Genomic DNA, 26472 nt, shown 5'->3' on the forward strand with positions numbered 1-26472 from the left:
AATGAGCGAGTAGTATTCAATCCAATACCTCCCCGCCCTAGGTTTCCATGTAAGTGGCCGAACACCAAGGGGTTAAGCGCAGCGAATATTCAATGAGTTTAACCCCTTGGTGTTCGGCTGCTTACATGGACACCTATGGCGGGGAGGTATTCGATCGAATATTACTCTCTCATTTCTATTCCCTGACATGAAAAATGGATGACCACCACAATACAAAGAAAAGGTAAAAAAATATGATGTACAACCAAGTTATGATAAAAGCAGACAAGACATTATAAAAATATACATGACGTAACATAAAAATATATGTCATTTACCACCATGAACAGAATGCGTTTAAAGAAATCAATAGACTATTGAGCAGCCTGCGAAGAATATGGATGGCACATATCTGAGAAAAATGGCCATATAAATAAAGCCTTATAATAAGTAAAATCTGGTAGACACCCGGAATCTTGCAAGTTTCTTTATTCTCCTAGGTTAGAATATTGGCTCTCTACTTTGGTGTCCGCAGACCTGTCTAAACTTTGGTGCATTCTCCGTGTGCTCCACAATTTGCTAAATGCCATCTGAAGACACACATAATAGACAATGTATGACATGAAAAATTGGCTACAAAAATACATTGAAATAGTAATCTAAGCAATTCCAGATTCCACCTGTTGCCTTCAGCCCATCTCACGTCTCGTTTTCATCCTTCGAGGAGAATCGGTGGCAATGAGGGGACCAGCCAGACGAATTACAGGGCTTAAAATTGAGAATTCATTCCCCACTTGCAGAGCTGTTCAAATGAATTCTTCACCTTGGCTAAATCTTTCCTGGAAACATTGATTCTTGTTAATACACTTTGTAAGCAAGTAGATAGCCTCTCACCTGGTTGCTGGACACGTAAACTACGAGGGAAATGAAAGCGTTCACAGGTCTAATGTCCGCCGGCTACATCGGGAATCCACAGCTGCTACAACAATGATATTTTGAAGAGAACTTGTTATAACAATCAATAGTCCTATCCGAATATTACTAGGGGCAGCGGCTAGGCCAGAAAACCTTATGAATCAGTATGGAAAAGGTTACACATGTCTTCTTCCATTACAAAGATAACTATCTGCCAATGGACAACCTATGGGAAATAGCAACTATTCATATGCTGAAAATGAAGAAACATTTATATAGAGCATGTGTTAGAAGACTCAATGCCAGTGTTCTTCAAGTACAATGCTAGCGATGATGAAAGACGACATATAAGATTTGGCTCGTATGACTTGTAGAAAATATTAGTGAACATTGAAATGGTCAGATTTATAGTCTCAATTCTCATAGCGCTCAACGCAACGAGTAAGAAGCTTATTCATTCAGGATATATTTCGTGCTCCATTCTTCTCCTTTGTTCTTGTCCTTTACTCTATGACTTTTTGTATTGAGATAATTCAGGGATGGTTTATGGTGTCAGATATTCACTTCTTTGAATCTCTAGCTGTCCTGGTTTTCTATGGGGGAATTTATTAACTCATCTACAACGGCTTCAAGGGTGTAAATGTGGCACATTTTTGCACCAAAGATGCCCCACATCCCTCATCCTGGCCTTCACTCCCCACTCTTTGGGCAGAGTAGGGAAGAGAATGGGATTATAATTCATGCCAGAGAGCTGTCATTACCCAAGAAATGTATGCATGTTTGCATTTTGGCACAGGGGAGTGCGTCTGACATTAAGAGGCTGGAACCTCTTAATAATTCACATGTCAGTCGGGGACTCTATTAAGACTGATGTAAGAAATGTCAGTGTTAGTAAATCCCTCCCTACAATATTCTTCTGGTTTTACTTTGCACTCTAGGGAGACAACCCCCTCTCCATGCAACAAAACTACCGTATATACTTGAGTATAAGCTGAATTTTTCAGCACAGTATAAGCCCCCTCGGCTTGTACTTGAGTCAAGCAAAAAAAAATAAAATATATATATATTTTTTTTTTGGGGGGAGGGGGTCTATGACCAGCTGCAATAGTAATGTATAAAATCTCCCATAAAATAGTGAAAAAAAAGCTTTAAAAAAAATAGAATAAAAAAATAAAGTAAATAAAAGTTGTAAATCCCTCCTTTCCCTAGAATGCATATAAAAGTATAAAATGACTGTGACACACATACACATTAGGTATCCCTGTGTCTGATAGTGCCTGGTCTACTGAATATAGGGGATCTGCAGTGCTCCTGTTCCGTCGGGGAGGGGTTAATAGGAGCACTGCAGATACCCTATAGTCAGCCAGACTGAATTCCAAGTGGGGGAAAAAAAATCCCAGTCCTCAAGCTCAGGGAAGGGGCAGACAGACAACCAAAACACCCCCTCCCCTTCCCCAGCAACTACTGCACCCAAAAATTCCAACCATTTTAATTTTTGAAATTTTCCAGGAGCTGCTGCATTTCTCCCCTCAGCTTATACTCGAGTCAATAAGTTTTCCCAGTTTTTGTGGTAAAATTATGGGCCTTGGCTTATATTTAGGTCGGCTTATACTCGAGTATATACGGTAATCAAAAATAATGTAGAAGGGGTGCATGGAGAAAATTCAGATTAAGTAAAGTGTTAATATTGCCTATATTGGGCATGCTTTAAACTATGGATTTTTGGAATTAACCTGATTCTTTGTGTAGTGTATTTTAGAGAACTGGTGCAGTTCTAGAAGTTTTACCAAAGAAGAATAAGCTGGATAACCCTTTTAAGCCTATTTATATCCAGGCCTTGTTCCATTTTGGTTGTGACTAGACTGTGCGGGATGTAACAAAAATATAGAAGAAAGAAGCTCGTATATACACTACTAGAAGTAAAGTGCAAGATCTATTAACATATCTGCTCCCTGTGACCAATCCTAGATTCTTTTTACATTACATTACCTTACAAAAAAACTGAGGATACTCCACAAAAACCAGACCTTTCCCTCCTAGATGTATGTTGTACTTTACACCCACCTTCCGGGGAATATACATTTTATTCCTACCTACCCAAGTCATACCAAAGTTACCCCAACATGTAAGGCTGCCTTCACACGCTGTAAACGCGAGCTGATTTTGTCAAAATACACGTGTAGATCTGGACCCCATGGTACCAATCCTTCACACAATTGTTTGCAAACGAACTTTTCCCAACACTACACAATGACTGATCAAAATCTCTAACCCGCCTTTTACTTTATCGTTCTTTTGTTTTTTTGCTTGGTCTGTCCTCAATGTCATTATTCAATTGACATAATATAAGACCTTCACGTATTGTATTCATTGTGTACATGAAAAATGTTTAATACAATGAGATTTGAAAGAAAATCTTGTTCTAGGAGGTATTATTCTTATTATGGTTCATGATGTTCTCTGTTACACAAACCTTATGTGGAGGGAAATGGTAAAATACTGGCTAAATGCATCATATTGCATATAGAACCCAAGACGTAACAGTATTCAGCCCCTTCATGATGCCGATACTTATTTGGTAACGCATGCCGTAGACCTAGGTTAGTGCTGTAGCCACTACTGGCCTCAGTAATGGTCTGTGGCCGCCATATGCAAAATACCCATTTATGGACAAAATGGGTTATTAATGGGTTAAATAGTACCAAGAAAATATCTGTACACTTCATAAAGTTACCCTACACATTTCTTTTTTTCTTCATGTATTTTTGCAAAAGTACATCCAGCCTCGTTCATCTCATGAAAAACATGACTGTGTAAACCTTGTACGTTTTACTTTGCTAGCCTTCAGTTTCCGTAAGATATTCTATAAAACAGCATGTGCCTGTAGAAAGCTTGGTTTGTTATTCCTTGCTATACGGCACCTTGTTATACAAGTATTATTATATGCTGTCATGAGTGATTGTACATATTTTTTTTACAGATTTCTTCTTTGCTTTGTTAGCAGTCACTGTAAAGTCACTTATTACATATTGTGATTTTTTCCTCCATTAAGTGTTTTTACCATATGTGGATCAATCTGCCATCTGGGAATTCTGACTGATTTCCAGTGTAACATGTTTTTTGGTTCAATGAGAAAATTGTGATAGTAAAATTGTGAGTCAGGAGAAGACAACATTATTAAACATAGCTCCTTCCATGGGTAGAGGGCACCAATAAGACTACATTGTGTGCTACACTATAGCATACCCAGTGGCGTAACTACAGGGGTAGCAGCGGTAGCGGCTATCACAAGACCTGGGACATAATAGGGCCCAGTGGGCCCCTGATGTTTTTTGTAGTTTTTTTTTTTTTTTAAAGGGATTCTACCATTAACACATTTTTTCTGGTTGACACATAGGAATAGCCTTAAGAAGCGTTATTCTTCTCCTACCTTTAGATGTCTTCTACGCGATGCCGTTCTGTAGAAATCCCGTTTTTCATCGGTATGCAAATGAGTTCTCTCGCAGCATTGGGGGCAGGCCCCAGTGCTCAAACAGCAGTGGGGGTGTCCCCAATGCTGCGAGAGAACTCTCCAGCGACGCCACCATATTATTCATGAACATCCTCTTCATGCGTCTTCTTGCAGCGCAGGCGGTCAAAATTCTAGGCCTCGGGCAGACCTGTGGGCCAACTGCACATGCCCACAGGCCACAAGAAAATGGCCACTTACTTATTGTGTAAGCGGCCATCTTTGTTGTGGCCGCAGGAGTGCACAGTCGGCTCTGCCCGAGGCCTACAAGTTTGACCGCCTGCGCCGAAAGAAGATGCGTGAGAGGACGTTCCTGAAGAAGATGGCGGCGTATGAGCTGTTTGAGTGCTGGGGACCACCCCCTGTGCTGCGAGAGAAATCATTTGCATACCAACGAAAACTGGGATTTCTACGGAAAGGCAGCATGGAGAAGACATCTAAAGGTAGGAGAAGAATAGCCTTTAAGGCTATTCCTACGTGTCAACTAGAAGAAAAAGTGTTTTAATGGTAGAATCCCTTTAATAGGCTGTTAACCTCAGAAGGTAACGGGCCCTATTCACTTACTGATCCCTGCTCCTGCTCACCGCCATCTGTGCTTCCCCTTCTGCAGAGGTGGCTGTGAGCAGGAGAGGGGATCGCTAAGTGAAGCCGTGGGCCCTTGAACCCCACAAACACTGCTATCATTATACTCTGGGGTCTTTTCAGGGTTGTCCATTGTATTTACAATAGTCTTAAAGAGATACTTTCATGTTGAACAAATAGATCAATATGTGGACAGCATGTTATAGAGCAGGAGGCGCTGAGCAGATTGATATATAGTTTTGTGAGAAAAGATTCAGTAGGACCATGTGACTGACAGGTGCAGCATTGCACCGCTCCAGGTACTGTGCATTGTCTCTATGTGACCGAGGGACAGGGTGGATTTTGTAGGCAAAGCTTCATACAGTCTACTATGTGTAAATGGCTTTGCTCTTGTCCATACAAGTATTTAATATTCTTTTTAGGTGGCCATGGACAATTCGCATGATGGCATTCACCAGTTCAGCAGTCAATGTGCTGCTTACCTGGTTGACTTTTTTTTGTAACAGTCACACTGTCCACCTTGCAGATAATCTACCTTAGTGTGCATTCACACGATGTAATGCGGCACTGATTCTTGCACGATAACTTGCGTAAGAATCAGTGCTGCAAAACAGAATCCCATTGACTTCAATGTGTTACGCCCGCTAAACGGAACCCATTGAAGTCAATGGGATTCTGTTTTGCAGCGCTGATTCTTATGCAAGTTATTGTGCAAGAATAAGTGCTGCAAATGCGCCCTTAGATTTACATTGAGAAAGGAGGGAAAACAGAATTGGTGGAAATATTGGTGACGTTAAGTTCCGATATCCCTCTACTTTCAGAAGGGCGGGCCTTACAGCTCAGTGTCATTGCAGGACTGTGAGGAACTCCCCCCTGACAGTATAAGGCTATGGTAGAGTACTGTTGGGGTGGGGGTGTTACTCACACTCCAGCGATTAGTTATTACTTTTGGCACCGATAGCTCTGGCACTAGGGTGCTTTCTGGCAAAGCTGTGTGCATTGAATTCAGCTTTCTAGTGGTGTAAGAGGACATGAAACAACTTTTTTGATGACCCGGCCTGAAAAAGCCTCAATGACCAAATTTGTTATTTTACCAAAATTTTGTTTTTGATTATTTAATTTTATTTGGGGTAACCTTTAAACTTTTTTCCAATTGATAGTACTAATATAAATAAATATGAAATAATTGTTTGTCCCCGAAATTAGAGACTTTGGTATCTAACTTGATCGGGGGAGGAGGGGGTGTTTAGAGAATTATGGCGTAACCTTACGGATTTATGTCTATTTGTATTTGAGAGATTTGGGTTTTATCGAGCTCATCTATGCATCACGCTAGTTTATTATTACAGCGAGATATAAAGCTGTAAGTCAAGGATAATGTTTCGCAGGTAAGCAGAAATGTAATTCCTGGTTTTATGCAGTCAACGTGTTATCTTATTAAATCTGTACAGTCTGTTCTTTTACTTAAAGCAAACACAATGTTATAAAAGATTATTTATAGTTAAGTGGTAAAATACCGGAGGAGATAATGACGCCGAGCGGAATGATGGATATTACAGCATTCCCGGGTACAAAATGCTGCGGTCATGATTAGCAAGTAATTGTTTTGAAGAGACTAGTCAGAGTAATAGCTCTAATTTACACCCCCTCATCTCCCAAAGCCAATGACGGTGCGGAGGACTAACATCTCCTGCTGTACTTGTTGGCACACAGTAGCGGAAGGAGCCGACTTCACTACAACAATTTTTACAAAAAATAAAATCAATGCTCTATCTGTATGATGAACACATTGAGAGTTTGTTGCAAAGCAGACCATTCTCACTGTTATAACACTTTGGGAGATCATATATAGCATGTCATGTTGCACGTGCATCTGAATGTACGAGTGCACCCCAACTAGTACAGCAGCGCCCACACTCTGTTACTACTAACCGAATGCACCTGCTATGGAAAATACATGTACTGCCTGGAACATTACTGCAAACGCATGTGGCCGTGTCGCACTACGTACAAAGACCCTTAAAGGGGTTCTTCTTATCCTAAATTCAATGATCTATCCACAAGACAGGAGTAATAGGAGTTGCACTGCAATTCCCTGGAACCACCACTATCCAGACCTTTTATTTGAATAGAAGCAACTTGCATGTAATCTACTGCTTTCAGTGCCTAGATAATGCAGAAACATCTGACCTGTGCAGGGTCCAGATATCGGACCACTGCAAATCACAAACTGATGACCTATCCTGTAACTAAGTCATCAGTATGAAAATTCCATTTGAGGCTGGAACATCCATTTAAAAGGGGTTTCTTTAGGATATAAAGTTGTGGCAAATCATTAATTAGCACCCCCCCACACCCCCCCCTCAAAAAAAAAAAAAAAAAAAAAAAAAAGCTATAACCACATCCAGGTACGCCATCTGACAGCACCCTTTGGTTCATTAGGAGCCCTTTGATACAATGGAGCCTTCTATGTACATGTGAACCCTTTGGAACAGGACTCATGCTGTCATAGGCTGCACACATGCTACACAAGGGACCTGTCACCATTTCTGACATTCCATTTACTCATAACTCTGTATTTCTCTTTTCAAGTTATTTCTACTAGAAATATAAGAATAATTTGACATCTGGGTGTTATTAGTTGTGGCTGTAGCAGATAGAGATGGGGGAGCACGATGGGTGAACACAACATGGACCGCACATCCCAATCCTATACATTGATCTTGTGCTTCTCAGCTAATTCTACAATACTGAACATGAGGTTCTTAGTATACATATTGATCAAGGTATGTAAGCCCACTAGCCACTTCACAGCGACCTCTTTATAGTAGGTCCGTACTCTACTGGGTGTGGCGCTGCACAGCGACTACCACTACCACAATACAGCACCCACAGGGAGAGTGACCCTTAGCACTAGGCTAATCCCCAGACTCTGGACACATTGCCCCATAGACACCGCACCACAGCAATGGCAGACACCATGCAGCACCGCACCATGTGAACAGTTCACAAAAAAGTTCACCTTTCCATAAATATTCAGGAGGAATAACAGAGGAACCGTATCTTCAGAATTGATATTTCATGATGGCTGCAAGCATTTGCTAAAACAGATATGTCAGGAGAGATGACAAAAGACAAGACCAGAAACTTTTGACCCAGAAATGGCCATGTTGTAGTATTATGGGTAATCATTTACCTGGTTTACCAGAGTCGCCTACAGACAGCTGGAATACAGACACAGGCTGATAATGTCAATGATGACTAAAGGGGAGACACCGGGAACAGATTCCAAAAAAAAGCCAGAATGTCTGTAGGCAAATCTGGCAGATCAGGTCCACCAAAGATATCTCTGCATTGCGTCGCCATGTGTGTCCCTAGTGGTATGTTTCTATGCTCCTATAAAAAGTTCCTTCAGGACACTATTATTGGTTTTGGAGGCATTTTGGCCTGGACAGATGTTTTTTAATTGAATATGGGTGGGTGGGAGTTCCTGCTCCTTGTGGCAAATTGCCATTGTCATCGGATGGACAGCTCTAATCAAAGGGATTGTCCAATTTTAATTTATATACTAAAAGGTTATATAATTTTTCCAATACACTTTTTGTATTAATCCCATCCCATGTGTTTCCATCACATGAACCCTTTAAACACCAGCATGACCATCACCGGAGCAAATCCCCCACTCTAGTACAAGCCCAAACTGCCATGGATCTCATAAGTACCTGCTCTTAAAGTCTGTGTGTTGTCATCGGAAAGAGTTCTGATATGCAAGAAGTACTGCAGCCATGCTAGCTGTACATGACCAGGTCAAGCCGTGCAAGCATGGATGTTTCAATTCATTGACATTAAGCAAAAATCCTAAAAAGTCTGGAGAATGGAAACACCTAGCATGTTATAAATTATATTCCATTACTTTGTAAGAGTTATAAGATTTGTAAAACATGAGTAATAAAATAAAATGTATATTTTCTCTATGGTTCACTGCAGACTGCTACTTCGGGGGTGCCTCTAGTCAAGCATGATGGCTCTAGTGCTGTGCTGTGCATTGGGATATTGGTCTGGTTGTTGTTGCAGAGAATTGTTTGAAGTATATACCATGTTCGCCCTCTTTAGATATTCCCCTTCGGGGGGGGGGGGGAGGGGGGGGGTTCATCCTTCTCCGTGGCTCCCCACCATTGATTCTTCTCTCCTTCATGTAATCAAGTGCTAAATCTTCCTTGTACGCGTGAAGGGACCATCAATTGGTGTAGGCTTTGATAGTGACTTTGTCCTCTGAATACAAATTTATAGGCAGCGAATATATAATTCATATACTGACTATTATTGCAAATATTGTTAAAAGTTAACTTGGGAAGAGTTCCAGTTGTGTCATCAGAATTGGAACCCCGGTTGAGAGATCAGGATGAACAGATTTGTAACTCTGCTTCAGATGCCAACATATTGTGCTGATGGTGTACTGAACCTAACTAAAGGATAAAGAGAATTTCCATTGTAATAACCATCAGCATTATTGTGCCATAAGACAAAGTGCTTTCCAAATTTAAATATTGCGGAAGATTTATCATTACTGTCGTAAAATTAGGACAGGCAGAGGAGGCGCCAAATTTGTCACATCGGTTCACGCTGTTTGATAGATCAGCCTAGACATTTTTGTCTTCCTTACATTACAGTCGGTCTTGGATCACTTACTTTACGCCAATATTTTGAATCATTATTTTCATGCAATTTGATGCATTTTTGGCCACACAACATTTTATCTAACCCAAACCCCCTTGCCGAGACTCTCTTCTTAAAACTACCTTGTAACATATCTAAACTGCAAGTGGTTTGTGTGATGTTAAAAGTTTCCAAAGGTGAGCCAAAGATATAATTCAGTATGACCCACTGTGATAAATTAGCACAAATATGTATATACTTATTAACCCATCTTTGCTTATTTTCTGACATACATGAGTGAAAATATGCAATATCTCTAGCACCGAGGCTGAAGATGGAACACATTCTCCATTCTGTACTTTGCTCATCACTTTCTGCAAAAGTGGCCGAAGGAGTGGGGATGCCAAGACCCAACACATTTATTATAACTCAAACTAGAAAACTGTAGGATACCTGTTTTTTTCACTAAGTAGGAGAAAATTAACCTATTAATGCCATAGGTAGCGGTTGGTCAGCAAATTTTTAAGGAGGGCTTCTGTTGGGGAGGCTGCGGCACAAATGGTGGCCTGATGTACTGATTTGATGTGGCTGGCTTACTCTAGATTGACACCAGCATTTGGGTTTCAATTCTTTGAGTCCAGTTGGGTACCAAAAAAAAAAAAGAAAGCTAAACATGCTTAAAAAGTGGCTACCCCTGGAAACCCATAGACCCCATAGACTATAATGGGGTCCACCAGGTTTTCGCCTGAAAACAGTGGAAAAATGCGGAGAGCAAACTTCTGCTTGCAGGACTTTGCTCTCTGCATTTTTTAAGTGGTTTCGGGAGTGGAAACCCCGAACATATAGTGAGCGCTAGTGGGAGCCTAGCCTTAAGAGGAGAAGATTAACATGGGGGCCCTTCCTGAGTTCTCACCAGTCCAGGACCTGTGAACCTCAAGTTACGTACCCAGTGCCATTATCGGTAATTGATTCCCGGGGCACACAACGGGAATGCTGCCAGTGCGCTGAATTCAGCACATTGTCAGATTCCTAGTGATATCTAAAACCGCATGTGCCCAAGGACATGAAAGATCCTCTTTAAAGGGATTCTACCACTAAAACGCTGTTTTTTGTGCTTTAGATGTCGGAATAGCCTTTAGAAAGGCTATTCATCTCTTACCTTTAGACGAGGTCTCCGCCGCACCGTTCCTTAGAAATACCGTTTTTTTACCGGTCTGCTAATGAATTCTCCGCAGCAATGAGGGTGGGCCCTCAAACGACGATGGGGGTGTCCCCACTGCTGCCTGAGAACCCCCTCCAGCAACGTCTCCTTCTTCAGCTGCATCCTCCCCTTTTCTGTCGTCTTCCTTCTTCATCAGCTCTGACGCCTGCGCAGTCGGCTCTGCCAGCGAGACACTGGTACAGCCGACTGCGCATGCCGGCCGGCGGCCATATTTTCAAGGCCGCAAGGCAAGACTGCGCAGGCGTCAGAGCTGACGAAGTAGTAAGACGACAGAGAAGGGGAAGATGTAGCTGAAGAAGAAGGTGTCGCTGGAGTGGGTTCTCGGGCAGCAGTGGGGATGCCTCCATTACCGTTTGAGTGCTGGAGCCCACCCTCATTGCTGCAGAAAACTCATTAGCATACCAGTAAAAAGCAGTATTTCTAAGGAATGGCATGGCAGAGATCACATCTAAAGGTAAGAGACGAATAGACTTTCCAAAGGCTATTCCGACGTCTAAAGTACAAAAAAACAGCATTTTAGTGGTAGAATCCCTTTAAATACAAGACTTCATATTTAATCATCAAGAAATACTCTTTATACTATTTTTAGACATTTTTCTACTTATTCCAATATATGTCACTGGTTAATATATTATTATTATATAACCATTTATGAGATTTTACATGACTAGATATTACGTTTGTTATCATATATTTGATATTGCATATTTTTTATCGTCATAGATGAAACTTTTTTTTGGACCGACTATGATTTTTATTTATACCCAGTTTTATACTTGAGAACAATAAAGAGTTCAATTCCTCAGCTCCATTGTCGGTGACATTCCCTTTATAAATATTTTTAGGCTTCTTCAGTCTCATTTATAAACATGAAAAATGTGAACTGCAATATAGTACACTGCAACGAAATGTCCCTGTTTACATCTACTTTGTGCCGCTATAGATTTTTTTAGTTTTTGGAGTTATCTTTAGAAAAAGCAACGCTCACCTAGATTTTCAGGATAGGAGATTCATGTTGATGTTGCAGAGAAAAATGTCATGTCAGAGTTTTTGGTTTTCATTAGATGTTATCTGAGTTAGTGCTTATTCCAAGCTCATTAATGTAATAAATTAACTATGAGACTGTAGACAAAGGCAATTGCTTCGAGTAAACTAATATAATATCGAAAGGTAGAAACAGTAAAAAAAGTTAACAAAAGTAATAAAATTCTTCAAAGACCAATTAAAAGTAAAGAGAAAAGCCAAAAGCAATGGGGAAGGCTAAAACTTTCAGAAGACCATTTTTGCTGTGCTTGAAAAGGTTGATATGAATATAATAAATATTATAAATTATGAATATACGAGCTACAAACTGAGAAGCATAGATAGTGATTCTTCCAAATATTCTGTATGGAAGCAGACTGGTGTGCATTCCAATCAAAGGCAACTTTTTGAGAAATTTTTTGGGGTTGGAATTCCTTGAAAAGATCAGATATTGGACATATATGCACTGCATATCATCTGGATGCAAATGCATGCTGAGCCACGTCATCCAACTACAGTAAGCAAGAACAGTCAACTTGCAAGTGACATCAGGGAAGACAAGCTCCCAAGATTGCATTATGTCATTGGAGTGAAGAGAAATCTCTGGAAATCAAACTGCCACCCTGTAGTTTGTCTTCTGTCTATAGCACATCCTGGGGCCATCTCACACCCAACTATTAAAGGGGTTATGCCACTATGGACACATATTCCTTATCCATAGAACAGGAGTAAATATAATGGTACAACCCCTTTAACATGATTTGAAAGAAGACATGATACATCAGACAAGTTGTAGGAGCTGTAGCTGGCATATAATCTATCATTATAGAGTAGGCAAATCATTTTGGTCCAAATGGTCAACCATCACCCTTTATGCCAAGAGGCCTAATCCTTTGTTTGGAAGCTAAATTGACTTGTACCCTTCACTTTCCTTGTTTGTACCTTCTCACAATGCAATTTTCGACAAATGCCTGCAGAATATTGCAAACATTAACTAAACCTCCCTCTTCTTACACCTCCACAAGTTAGAAACCATCTGTCTTTTATGCAGTCTTCGTCCTTACGGCAAGGGATTTCCTACATTCTATAAAGCTCCCCATGAGGGATTTGAATTGTCTGGAAAAGATGGTTATGTCCCCTAATCCGCGCACAAACTCAATTTCTAACATATAGGCTGTCTTGTTAGCGCACTTTTGCTCTGCAATGCTATATTATGTAGGCAAGTGCGAAAATAGGTTACATGTGATATCACCTGACTTTCATGCTCTTTCGATCTCATGGATTCTCAAGATGCTTCAATATCCAAGAAAATTCTTAACACAATGGTGCAGGACTATTTTATCTAAAAAATTCTGAGAGCTTTCCTTCGTACATTTGGTTCTCTCACCCCAAAACTAGACCTGGAAGACAATTGAAGATGACATTTGGAGGGTCTGACACAGATATCTCCTGGGCCCCGAGATGGTTATCCTATGGATTCCTCCTTCAGACTTTAAACCTTGGATCCTTGCCCATTCTATTACCGGAGTCCTGAACACGGGTTCTTTTTCCCACAGCCTGCACTTCATATTTTGATCTATGTCATCTATTTGTTCCCTTTATTTTTACCCTTACCGACTCTTGCCCACTTAGATGTGATCATATTGGTGACCTCCTGAACCAATCCATTGTTTCTTTTATTCCCCTAGTTCAATGCTTTTTATATGACTTCCATTACATTTCACTACCTTAGCTATTTTCTTATATTCTCTTAGGAATTATTTCTAGAGCCCTGAAATCTTGTGTCTGCAAAATTTTATAAAACTTAATAAAAATACATTTTGAAAAAAAAAAAAAAAAAAAAAAAAAATCTTCGGTAGACTGCGCCATACTAAATGGTGTTATACCTATTTCCCATATAAATAATTCATTTATATCATAGTGAACCCAATACTGAATCCTGGGGTCCACCACTTATAACAGAGGACCAGTCTGAGTACCAGCCATTCACTACAACTCTCTGAATACGATCCAATTACATAGAATACATTCTAAATCCAAAAGACCTTACCCTGCCCATTAAATTCCTTTGCAAGGTCCAAAAACACTATATCCACAGCTGTCCATCTGTCCAGGCTTCTACTCACCTCTTCATAAAAATAAATCAGATTAGTTTGACAACTCCTGTTCTTAGTAAACCATGATGGCTGTCACTTATAATACCATTTACTGTCACATACTCCTGTCTATAATCCCGTAAGGGCTCCTAAAACATTTTCGGATAATGGATGTTAAGCTTATCAGTCTATAATTATGTACCTGGGGAAGAACTTTTTGAAAATGGGCACCACGATCTCCTTGTGCCAGTCTAATGGCATGGTAGCAGTCACTAGAGAATCTCTAAAAATTATAAACAAGGGCACAGCAATGAATGAATTATTTAGCTTATGGGTGTAATCCATCTGGCTCTAGAGTCTTTTTCATGCTTATTTGATTTTTTTCGTGCTCAGACCAAATCAACGTTCAGCAGTTTAATATATTGACCCTTTAATGCTTTACACTGTACTATTACACTGTGCTGAGTGTATAGTTAAAGGGGTTGTCCCATCTCAAGGATCCTAGTTATACTGGTAGCTTATGTAAATTGAAGACTTAAATATATTGCTTTAGAGATGCTGCTTTGATTGCCTGCTATGTGAACTTATTCTTTCCATTGTTTACACAGCATTCCTATAACCATGGACCTATAGGACAAGTGATGTCAATCACTGTTCTCCAGGCAGGACAATCAGTTAAGCTGATAAGCCGAGTCTGTTGTCTCTCTATGTAAACACACAGATAACACTGAGTCTGTTCTGTACAAGCATCTGCTTATTATCTGATCTGCATAAGTATTGTGATACCTAGTATAGGGGGACAAATACAAGAAGTGAGAAGAAGAGACTGCAGGCAAACTGCTGAAACGCTGATATGGGAAACCCCTTTAACATTCAGCACTATAATACGAGTGGTTCAGCAATGCCGTGGAACAGGAGGAACTAATGTGTAATGTTCTGCAATACTATGTATTGCAGTACTTTTCACTGGGGATCTGAGATCTCAGCATCATGTGCCCCTATGGGAGATGTAACAAGTAAAAAAAAACAAAAACAAAAACCCACAAATATAGTAAAAACATGAACTAATAAACATATAAATAACAATAATATAAATATATATATATATATATATATATATATATATATATATATATATATATATATATATATATATAACAATCTTGTTAGGCATCCCCATGTGCACATAAGCCTCCACTATCCAAAAGTGCCATTATTTATCCCGTACTTTGAACACCGTAAAGAAATCTATATATACACTGCAATTCGCAAATTAATGTATTTTGGTCAATAAAAAATATTCGCAAAGTAATTGATATCAAATATTGGTACCAATTAATAGTACAATAAAAAAAAAAAAAAAAAAAAAGAGACCTGACATAGCGCCGGCAACAATACATTAAAAAAGTTATACATGTCAGAATACGATGACCCAGGAAAATCGTTCATTTTGAAAAAAAATTACATTTATAAAAGCAGTAAAACATAATAAAAGCCAATATAATTATGCTATGGCTGTACTCAGTGACGTTTCAGACAAAGCTGCCATGTTATTTTCAATGCAGAGTGAACGCCATAAAAACTAAATGCAAAAAATTATGAGAATTTGGTGTTATTTCACATGGAACCCCCAAAATCATAAAAGCATTAAAATATTATATGTACCCCAAAATTAAGGCAAATAAAAGTACAACTTGTCATGCAAAAAATAAGCCCTCACATAGCTATATCGACTGAAAAAAAAAAAGCTGTACAAACTACACTGTCCTTATTGGGTTAATGGAAGCATTAATTGTATTGTCACCACCTAGATCAGCTGCTCCCTCTCCATTTGTTATATATAAAGATCTCATTTAGTAGCTCTGTCTGACCTTTCGTTCACATCTGCGTTCGGGATTCCCTGAAGGGAATCCGCATGGGGACCCTCGGAATGGAACATCAAATGCAACTGCAAGCACTGTGCAGTGAAAGTAAACAAACCCCATAGACTATAATGGGGTCTGTTCACTTGCCGCGCGCTGCCCGCACGAGTCATGCGGGCACAAAAGTAGATTGTGAACTACTTTCCTGTCCACATGTTAACTGCATAGATTTGGCGCAAGCACACGGAGCCCATTATAGTCCATGGGGTCCGTGTGCTGTCACTGCACACCGCTTGCAGTTGCATTCGGTATTCCGTTCGGAGGGGTTCTCATGTGGACTCCCCCAGACGGAATATCAGTGCAAATGTAAACGAGGCCTTATGTTCATTCCTAGTAACTAATTCCCCCTATTACTGGTATTTCAGGGCTCTACCTGTCTCACTTATGGGGTTTTTTTTACTGTATATGGGGATCTGGTTTGGATTTTTTTTAGTTGAACTGATTCCATTTCCTTTATTACAGATTGTATTAAGCACTTAGTAAATCTGAAGGGTCAGCTGTAGCCTTTGAAAATTACAATTTTTTTAGCCATAGCTGTAAACCATGTAGGGTTTAATATACTAGGTCTACACTTGTTACCTGTAGGAATACATTTAGCAGTATGGATACCCAATGTAGGATTAAAGGGAGTCTTTCAGATCCAGGAATGCCTCCCAAACTGATAATATTGCCATGATAAAGCAATGCAGAGATAATCAACTTGTTATGGATATGCAAATCAGCCTATAAGGTGCCAGATGTGACTACAGACAGCCACAAACTCTCTGGCTCTTCTCTAATATCTGTGCCCAACCTTACCCCTTTAGCTAGGTTTGACATTTTCAGCCTTTGCCTGGGTCACGGCAGTCTGTAGTCAAATTGGACGAAGGGCCTTTAAAATGAAATGTTTTCCCTGCTGGTCTTGGTTAGTTTTTTTTACAGTTGAGTTGGATTTAGTTAAATTGTTGTCGCTTCTACCAAGGTTCTCATGAACGGCATTTACAACTTCTGTATTGTAGGGCATTCCCAAATGCAACAAAACCTTGCCTAGAGTATGCTAGGTTCACACAGAGGAATTTGAAGCTGATGTTTAGATGGATTACGCCGTCAAAATCAGCTAAAATTTTGCCGATAATCATATACCCCTATACCCGCTTTGCGGTAAAAACCACAGTGCGAACACACCGCGATTTCCAAAACTGGCACGGTTTTGAAAATCGCAGCATGTCAATTGTACCTACAGAAAAGCTGGTGGTTTACCATAGGTATAAGGGCCCCTTCACATGGAGGATACTGTGGCTGATTCGGAACGTGTAAACGTTGCGAATGCGTTGCGGGCACATTTTTTCCTGCAGGGCTTTTTTGCTGCGGGACACCACATAGGGCCTTAGCCTTAAAAAAAACACTTCGATACATTTATGGCTCGTATGGAAATGGATGTGACTTAACAGAAAGTGGATGTGGTCTAAGCTATATCACGATTCTCTAAAAAGATGTCCAAAAATGTGGGCACTAGTTTATCCTAATCTATGCCAACTAATACGAGGTGTAGTGAGACAGGACAGTCTAACAATGCCACATATCTATTAGAGATGAGCGAACATTAAAATGTTCGGGGTTCGAAATCCGATTCGAACAGCCGCACACTGTTCGAATGGGTTTCGAACCCCATTATAGTCTCTGGGGGGGGGGGGGAATGCTCGTTTCAGGGGTACGCAACATTCGATCAAATTCTACTTACCAAGTCCATGAGTGAGGGTCGGGCTGGATACTTCTCCCTGCGCAGCGTTCCCGCGTCCTCTTCCGGCCTTGAATTCATTCTGCTAGGCATCGGGCCTGGGCAGAGCCGACTGCGCATGCCTGCACTACAAGTGGACATGCGGTCGGCTCTGCCCAGGCCTGATGCCTGGCAGAGTGAATTCAGAGCCGGAAGAGGACGTGGGGACGCTGTGTAGGGAGAAGACTTCTAAAGGTAAGAGAAGAATCAGCGTTGATTGGCAATGTATAGCATTCTGCCAATCAACGCCGGTTCTGCATCGAATCTTAACTTCGAACAGCTAGTAGTACTCGATCGAGTACTTCGAATACTGTAGTATTCGATCGAATACCTGCTCGATCGAGTACTACTCGCTCATCTCTAGTATCTATGAAAGAGCATTAGACACTACTTTCCAATACATAAAACAACAAAGTAACAGCTCTTTTTGCGCCATTTTAGTACATTTTTAGTGTTCGTATAGTGTCAATAACAATGTATTAACCCCACGAAGGTCACGATTTGTGAGCATTATTCTAACATTGAGATACATGTTTCCAAGAGCAGGAAAAAAAAAAAAATACAAGGGCACAGAGAGCAATCGAGCCCTTCAACCTGCCTCTTAGATCTGTAGTCCTTGTGACAGGGATGTGCCTGACAGCCCCTACAATGCACAACTTGTACAAACGTGGCTGATTTATCATCTGACGTTCATGCCATCTGTTTTCATATTGCTTCCAGCATAAGATAAGTGGCTCTTGACCATGTGCTGCCGAGCTGAGTAGATTGCAAAGTTCATGAGTTAGCAGAATTTATGATAAGGCAGAATTTTTTTCTCAGGGCATCAGTCATCTGAGCAGAACCCGGAACGGACAAAGTCCTGTCCAGATGTTTTCATTTGCAGGGAGAAGCTTTGATTGCTTAGAAGATGCTTGGTCAGATCTAGGAGACTGTTACCGGCGTAGAAACCTTGCACAATCTGATATCTTAACTGTTCAAACAAGAATTTGCTGGATGGAATAATTTCTCTCGAATAAAAGGTTTTCAATTTTCTCCTATGTGAAACAGAAAAAAATATAATTGAGAGCAATATTTGCATGCTCTGCACTTAATTACTGTATCGGTGAATACTTGGTTTTGTTCCAATGTCCTTTTTCATTATTTCGCGAACACCTAAGGCAAGCAGTTTTTGCTCTCAAATGAAATATTTCTATTGCATGTGAAGTCGCCCGTCTTAGTGAAATAGAGTCTTTTTTGTTTCAGTCCTAGTAATTTTAGTAGGCCCCTCTCTCTCCACGTGACGGTGTAATGCAGATGTACCGGGGAGCTGATGTCCTTGTGTACTCCTGCACTTGTAAAATGTGTCACACGTGTGATAGATTGCGAGGCTTTTGCAGTTAAGCATTTTCTTTTATTATTGTACCGTTGCTGGCAGAAAGTACAAAATATGTATATATTTATGCGGACACATTTGTCAAGTTGCATGTGAGACACTTTTGTCATTGTCTGCAGCGTTAGGCGGGGGAGAAGTTAACCCGTACATTTACATGGTGAGAAAGTTGTTAGGATGATCGATGTATCCATCAACTTCAGCTATTTATTAAAGATCATTTACAATCCTCCAAGTATGCAGACAGGCAGAACATTTGGTTTTGTTTGGCTGTTCCTAATTGTGTGCCTTAGAAACGAAGATGAGAGCACCCAAATAGGCTTTATATATATTAAAGGGGCACTCCCCTCTCACTTTGTAGGTCACCCTGAGGTTTGCCGTCAGTTTTCTCTCCTCTATAACCATTGTTGCATATATTGTTAGTTTTTGTTCAGTCGTAGTCAATAGAGATGAGCGAGTAGTGTTCGATCGAATAGGTGTTCGATCGAATACTACGGTATTCAAAATACTCGTACTCGATCGAACACTACTAGCTGTTCAAAGTTTAAGGTTCAATGCAGAACCAGCGTTGATTAGCACAATGCTATACATTCTGCCAATCAACGCTGGTTCTTCTCTTACCTTTAGAAGTCCGTGCAGCGTCCCCGCGGCGTCTTCCGGCTGGAATTCACTCTGCCTAGGCATCCGGCCTAGGCAGAGACAACTGCGCATGCGCGGGCTTGCCCTCACATGCGCAGTCGACTGATCAGGCGTCGCACCGGCCAGAGCCGACTGCGCATGTCTGCGCGCATGACCGCACATGCGCAGTCGGCTCTTCCTAGGCCCCGATGCCTAGGCAGAGTGAATTCCAGCCGGAAGACGCCGCGGGGACGCTGCACGGAGAAGACTTCAAGGAGAATCCAGCCCGACCGTCACTCGTGGACTTAGTAAGTATAATTTTATCGAATTTTGCGTACCCCTGAAACGAGCATTTCCCCCATAAACTATAATGGGGTTCGAAATCCGAACAGTCGAACAGTGTGCGGCTGTTCAAATCGGATTTCAAACCTCGGACATTTTAGTGTTCGCTCATCTCTAGTAGTCAACATGAAAAAATATGATTGTAGGGGCCCCATTGATCACTAGAACAGGGGCCAAGAGCTGTATTCAGCCATCTCTGAATCCCACTCATTAAAATGGTTGTTCAATTAGAACAACCTGTCTATATGCCATATTGGAGCATATTACCAGTGTATGTGTACTGCCTTGCTTGGTACCCTCCCTCTATTGGCCAGAGTTAAAGGGGTTGTCTAGGATATCATATCATTGTAGCACCAGTTACTGGTACTTGGATGTCCCAGTCTGCTGCCCTGTCACTGCAGCAGGAAGAGGTTAAAGGTGCTGGACATTTTATATGGACATTGATCCAACTGAAAATGGCAGGAAAAAAAAACAAAAAAACAACAACTTGTGTTAATGCATCTTTATCATAAATTCTACAGTTTTGTTCTTCATTCTAGAGCTATGCCCCTGCCTAAAGAAAGTATTTTAACCTGCTGTCACATTGATTTTGTCCAGCATGCTGCGTGAGATGGAGATGCACATGACAAGGCTAGCCCATGAGTGACAATGCATGAACTTACAGTAGAGTATCTACATATATGCTGGTTTCAATGGCTTGTAAAGTATATTGGAAAAATTTAGAGCTTTTCATTATCGAAAGAATAAATGGTTCTGCAACCATAATACCTCTGTCTGTAATTTCTCTCTGCAGCAGTCATCAATTTTCAGCTTATGTACAGCACTTCAACAGGGACGATTCTATCAATAACTGTAAACCAAAGAATTTCTGGTAAAGAAGCCAACTATTATTGTATAGAAATTACTCAAACCCAGATGTGATCTTATATTGTCAGTAACTTTTCAGTAAGCCTTGCATAAATCAATAGGACAAGAGACGTTACAAATTAACAAAACTGACTGAAAAAAACCTGGCAGATCAAAGATGGCAAGTAGGGTTGAGCGATCGTGTTCAGAAAAGATCGGATTCCGATCGGCGAGCGAGAAAATTTCATGATCGCCATCGGAATTCCGAACACGATCTTTTTATGTGGGATTGAGATCTGTGATTTTTCCCACAATGCTTTGCTTAGCCTTCACACTGAGTATACACTGTATATTCAGTGTGAAGGCTCCGCTGCAGTTCCATAGGAATAAATGGAAGCAGCCGACACAGCCTTAACCCCCTGCGCGCCGGCTGCCTCCATTCATTCGAATGGAAGGCTAAACTAAATCTCTAGCAGCTACTTCCCTCTAGAGATGGCTGCTCCGGTGCCCTCCTTCTTGCCTCGCTGCCCTGCCTCCCAGGTTAGGTAGGCAGGGCTTGTGGCTTAGAGTGTGGGTGGGTACAGGGCGGGGAGACGTGATGTCTCCCCTCCCAGGACCCGCCCACACTCTCCTAATACGCCCACACTCTCCTAACCTGGCAGGGAGGGGGCAGCGAAGGAAAAAAAAGCAGCGTGGAGCAGCAGCGAGGTGAAGAATGAAGGCACGGGGCACAGGACCAGCCATCTCTGGAGGTAAGTGGACACCAGGGGGGACTAAGTAGCCAGAGGATTAAAAAAAAAAAAAAAAAAAATCCTCTGGATACTTTAGTGATTCACTACACATTGACTTGCTTTGGGATCGGAATTGGGATCGAATGAAAAATGACCGAAAATCGGATTTTAAAATCGATCCTGAAAAGTCAAGATCGGCTCAACCCTAATAGCAAGAAAACTCTGATCTGGTTAGTAGAATCTAAACCTACCCATGAGATGTTCATCGTCCTGCAAGAGAGGTTGGACCAAATCTGATATCAGGAAATAGGTGCACTTGGAGACAACTACACTAAAACATACAAACTGAATTAAAACCAGGAAAGCATAAGACTATCCAAATCGGTAGCGGAAGAATAAGCCATGGTCAAGCCCAGGAGTTCATGGATAAAGCCAAATCAGTAAGAAATTGGATAACCAGTAAAGCAAGCCAAAAATCAGTAACCAGTGTATCAGCAGATAAACAGGTAAGTTCAGAGAACACAAATCTAACTATATTACATAGCAGGCACTTAAGTAGTCTCAATGTAGTGTCTATACACCCCACCTCAGGTCAGGATTGGGCACACTTTTTGGATCAGCAGCTCAGAGCACTGAGTGGATGCCGACCCAGGCAGAGTTTGACTTGTAGACATAGCAGTGACGATTGTGAATGGAAAATACGAGGATTCCTAGCACTGAATGAGACAAAGAAAGCTGTTACAGAGCAGATTATCCTTTACTTTATGTGTCTATGGCAAACAATTTACTATAGCAGCTAGTCTCCTCCCACGAGCTCAGGGAGAATTGAAAATTAGAGACAGAGTCTGCAGAGAGAAAGGTGCTATAAATACACAATGCAGGATATATAGATCTGGAAACAGTGTTATTCCTCCTATACATACACTTTACCATTGATCTATGCTAAGTTTCTTGAAAGGTTATAAGCTATACACTTTAGTTGTCTGATTCAGTCACTCATACGGGAATAATAATTTTGCATATTTAGTGACGTTGTGTATATTCCTGTATTTCACAGTAATAGCCATTGATAATAATACTAGGATAAATACAATGTCACCTATTTGTAGTTCCGCAGACTCCTGAAAACAAGATGAAAATGAAACAAAACAAGTAGGAAGATTGATTCACGGAAATGCGTCGAGCTTGCGGAATGAGAGCATCCATTATCTAGCCACATCCTGATCTGAATAGGTCTCATTCATGGGGCGCAATGATTTCCCATCTCTCAGACGTGAGTCAGTTTGAATGACAGGAGTGGCCTTGGGTGTGTGAATAATTCTCTGCTAAGCCGCAATTTGTTTAATAGGCGAGATGTATGCAGCCATCCACAATAAAGCAGGTCACTCATGCTCAGTATTAGTCTTCCGTTCTGTGTGCATAAAAGCATATCTTCGGGGTTAGCCACTGTGTATTGTGTGTAAAGATTCTATTTCCGATCCAAGGATTCTAATGAAAGCTCTGGTCCCTCCGTGCTTTCCGTCAGCGAGTCTTCAATATCTTTTCAAAATCAGACATTATGTGGTTAAATTAGGGATTTGCATATACAGCAATTCCTTAATAGGTATCCATTAGTGGAATCACTAGTAGGATATAAGACCATTGTGATCAAAGAGAAGATATGCCATGAGAGAATGATGTTCCTTTCGTCTTGCTTCCTGTTAGCAAGGTGTAGTTTATCACAACCTGTTTTTGCAATTTAGAATACCATCCCAATAGAAAAACAGGACAAAAACAAGGAATTTGGTTCCAAGGTACTGCCATGTTCTAATCAGGGGCCTAGCAAGGTACCTTGTGGTCCCATAGTAAAATTTGCTAACAATTTGGTCCCAGTATACCATGGCTACAGTTCACAGAAGGTTCAGAACATGATACTCTTTGAGTATCTGGACTCCTTAATCATGTTGGCCCCCAGCACACCCTGGCCTTGTACAGTACACTCATTGTAATTTCTAGTCATACTTATACTGCATCTCGACAAGGCTATGTGTCAGTACTAAATACTAGGTACCTGATATACAAACCACCCAGTTTATTTATACATACTGTAGACACAATGCATAGCTGAGATTATTAGAGATGAGCGAACACTAAAATGTCCGAGGTTCAAAATCCGATTCGAACAGCCGCACAATGTTCGACTGTTCGAACGGATTTCGAACCCCATTATAGTCCATGGGGGGGGGGGGGGGGGGGAATGCTCGTTTCAGGGGTAGGCAAAATTCGATAAAATTATACTTACCGAGTCCATGAGTGACGGTCGGGCTGGATTCTCCTTGAAGTCTTCTCCCGGCGCAGCGTCCCCGCGTCTTCTTCCGGCTGGATTTCACTCTGCCTAGGCATCGGGGCCTAGGCAGAGCTGACTTCGCATGCGTGGTCGGCTCTGCCCGGCCTGACGCCTGAGCAGAGCCGACTGCGCATGCGGGGGCATGACCGCGCATGCGTAGTCGGCTCTGCCTAGGCCGGTTGCCTAGGCAGAGTGAATTCCAGCTGGAAGATGCCGCGGGGACGCTGTACGGAGAAGACTTCTAAAGGTAAGAGAAGAACCAGCGTTGATTGGCAGAATGTATAGCTGTTCGAAGTTTGAGTATCTCGAATACCGTAATATTCGATTGAACACCTACTCGATCGAACACTACTCGCTCATCTCTAGAGATTACATCTAAGGGTCCGTTCACATGCTGTAATGCGGCATTGATTCTGACACGTGAACTCGTGTCAGAGTCAACACTGCAAAATAGAATCCCATTGACTTCAATTGGTTCCGTTTAGCGCACGTAACACATTGAGATCAATGGAAGGTTTTTTAACCCATTGATGTCAATGTATTACGCGTGATAAAGGGAATCCATTGAAGTCAATGGGATTCTGACTGACTCTGATACAAGTTTGCATGTCATAATCAATGCCGCGTTACATCATGTGAAGGGACCCTAAGAGCAGGGTCAGGCCAAACGTATCCTTCATCATTGGGCCTTGGCCTTTTAATCATTCTGTAGGGGCCCCAATCATCTTACAGTAAATTTCTGCTTCCACGTGGGCACATATTCCTGGTTCAGAGAGTGAAGACAGCCCTAGTTTAAGGCAAGAGTCAGGCAGCAGCCTACTGACAGGGATCCCAGGATGGAAATAATCAATGGTAAGACTAGGTAGCAATATACAAGCCAACAAAGTCTGTGGAAAAAAAAATAAAAATCATACAATGTACATGCAATAAATAATTAGACAGTGTGAGTAGAGAGATAACTGCAAGAGAGCACCTAACCCCCTCCCCCGGATGCACAAGGAGGAATACACTAAGGACATGGAACCATATTGGAAAAATATCATATATTAGAATTTTAGACATCCTTCCATGAACCCTTTGAGACCATTACTTGAGAAAACCCTGCAAGATTTGTGAAATACTGGCCCAGGCTACTCCAGCACCAATGACCAAGCCTTGTTCGAAATCGCTCAGATCACTTGATTTTCCCATTGTGATGTACATTCACTTTATCTTATGCTGAATTACAGGGCCATGGGTCTACTATCCATACAGGGGATCGTAAAATGGCAGGTTTCTCTAATTCAGTGTATATAACAGTGATATGATTTACCTATAGGCTAATGGTAATGCCTTATTTCTAAGTGTTGGAAGAGCGAACAAATTATGGCTTATACTGTTTTATCAGGAACTCGTAAGTACTGAAAAAATGTAGTGTGATCTTTGAAGCTTACAAAGAGTCATTATTCTATAGCGGAGGCTCGGTAATACGGTTATTGATTTGCAGTCAGTTTTTTTCCGTTTTTAGTAGCATATAATTCACTGAACGTAAAGACTTTCATTTCTGAGCCGTAATTGATCATATTGACTACAAACACTATGGGTAACATCCATGTAGGCTCAGACCAGCCCTATAGAAATCCTTGCACAATACAGCGTTTTCTATGGAGGGTCTATAGGGTGCTGTGACTGGTACATATGTTAATCTGTATATAGTGTAAAAATGCACTTGAACAGCCCCTATTAAAATGGGCAACTACTGCATAATACTTACATACTATACATCATAGACCATAGAACTAATATGTCCATCCAGTGCCTATAGCATGGTATATATCACATATTCTTCAAATGAACTGTACAGAACACATAAGAGATTGCAATTCAGTAAAAATGCAATAATTCACAGGTGACGTCTTTTTGAAAAAGAAACGATATTGCTAGCCTGACAATTATAACCCCCAATATAGACAGACTTGGTCACATCCAGCAAGTGAAGAGTTAAAAAAGCTGTTCAGCTTTGCAGAGAGTGATTGGTCCAAAAAAGCCTCTTACCCAGCCAAAGCAGGGGACGGAGGGTCAGCAACCCCAAAACAACTGTCTGTGGATGGGTCTCTCTTCCTTTAAACCCAGTCAATGCCTCTAGGTTTCACAGAAAAAAAATCAGGCATTGATCCTTAGAGAAGTAAAAGGTGGTGCTAGAGTAAGTTTTCCATCAAGGAAAATTAATTTGTCTTGATTGTAAGGCTCAACACACTGCAAGGTGGGTCTCAAAGCCAGTCACCCTAAGGAGGCTGATGGGAACAAACACTCATCCAGTGTGAAACACAATGAGGGTTGTGGTAATAATAACTGGTTGTAATATAACTGTATAAGCCATCACAAGGTTGTATATAGATCAGTTGATATACTAGAAACTATGTACCCCCTTATCCAATATTGTCACACCCATCTGCCAGGGAAGGGTTAATCTCAAAGTCACATATATGCCAACAGGACACATCAGTGTATATCATATTACCGCAAAAGAGGCCACATTTACCTGTTGTCAGATGAAGCCATGGCGAACGGCAGTATACAGACAGGCCCAAATATTATATGG

This window comes from Leptodactylus fuscus, chromosome 6 (genome assembly GCF_031893055.1).
Source record: "Leptodactylus fuscus isolate aLepFus1 chromosome 6, aLepFus1.hap2, whole genome shotgun sequence".
NCBI classification, from domain to species: Eukaryota; Metazoa; Chordata; class Amphibia; order Anura; family Leptodactylidae; genus Leptodactylus; species Leptodactylus fuscus.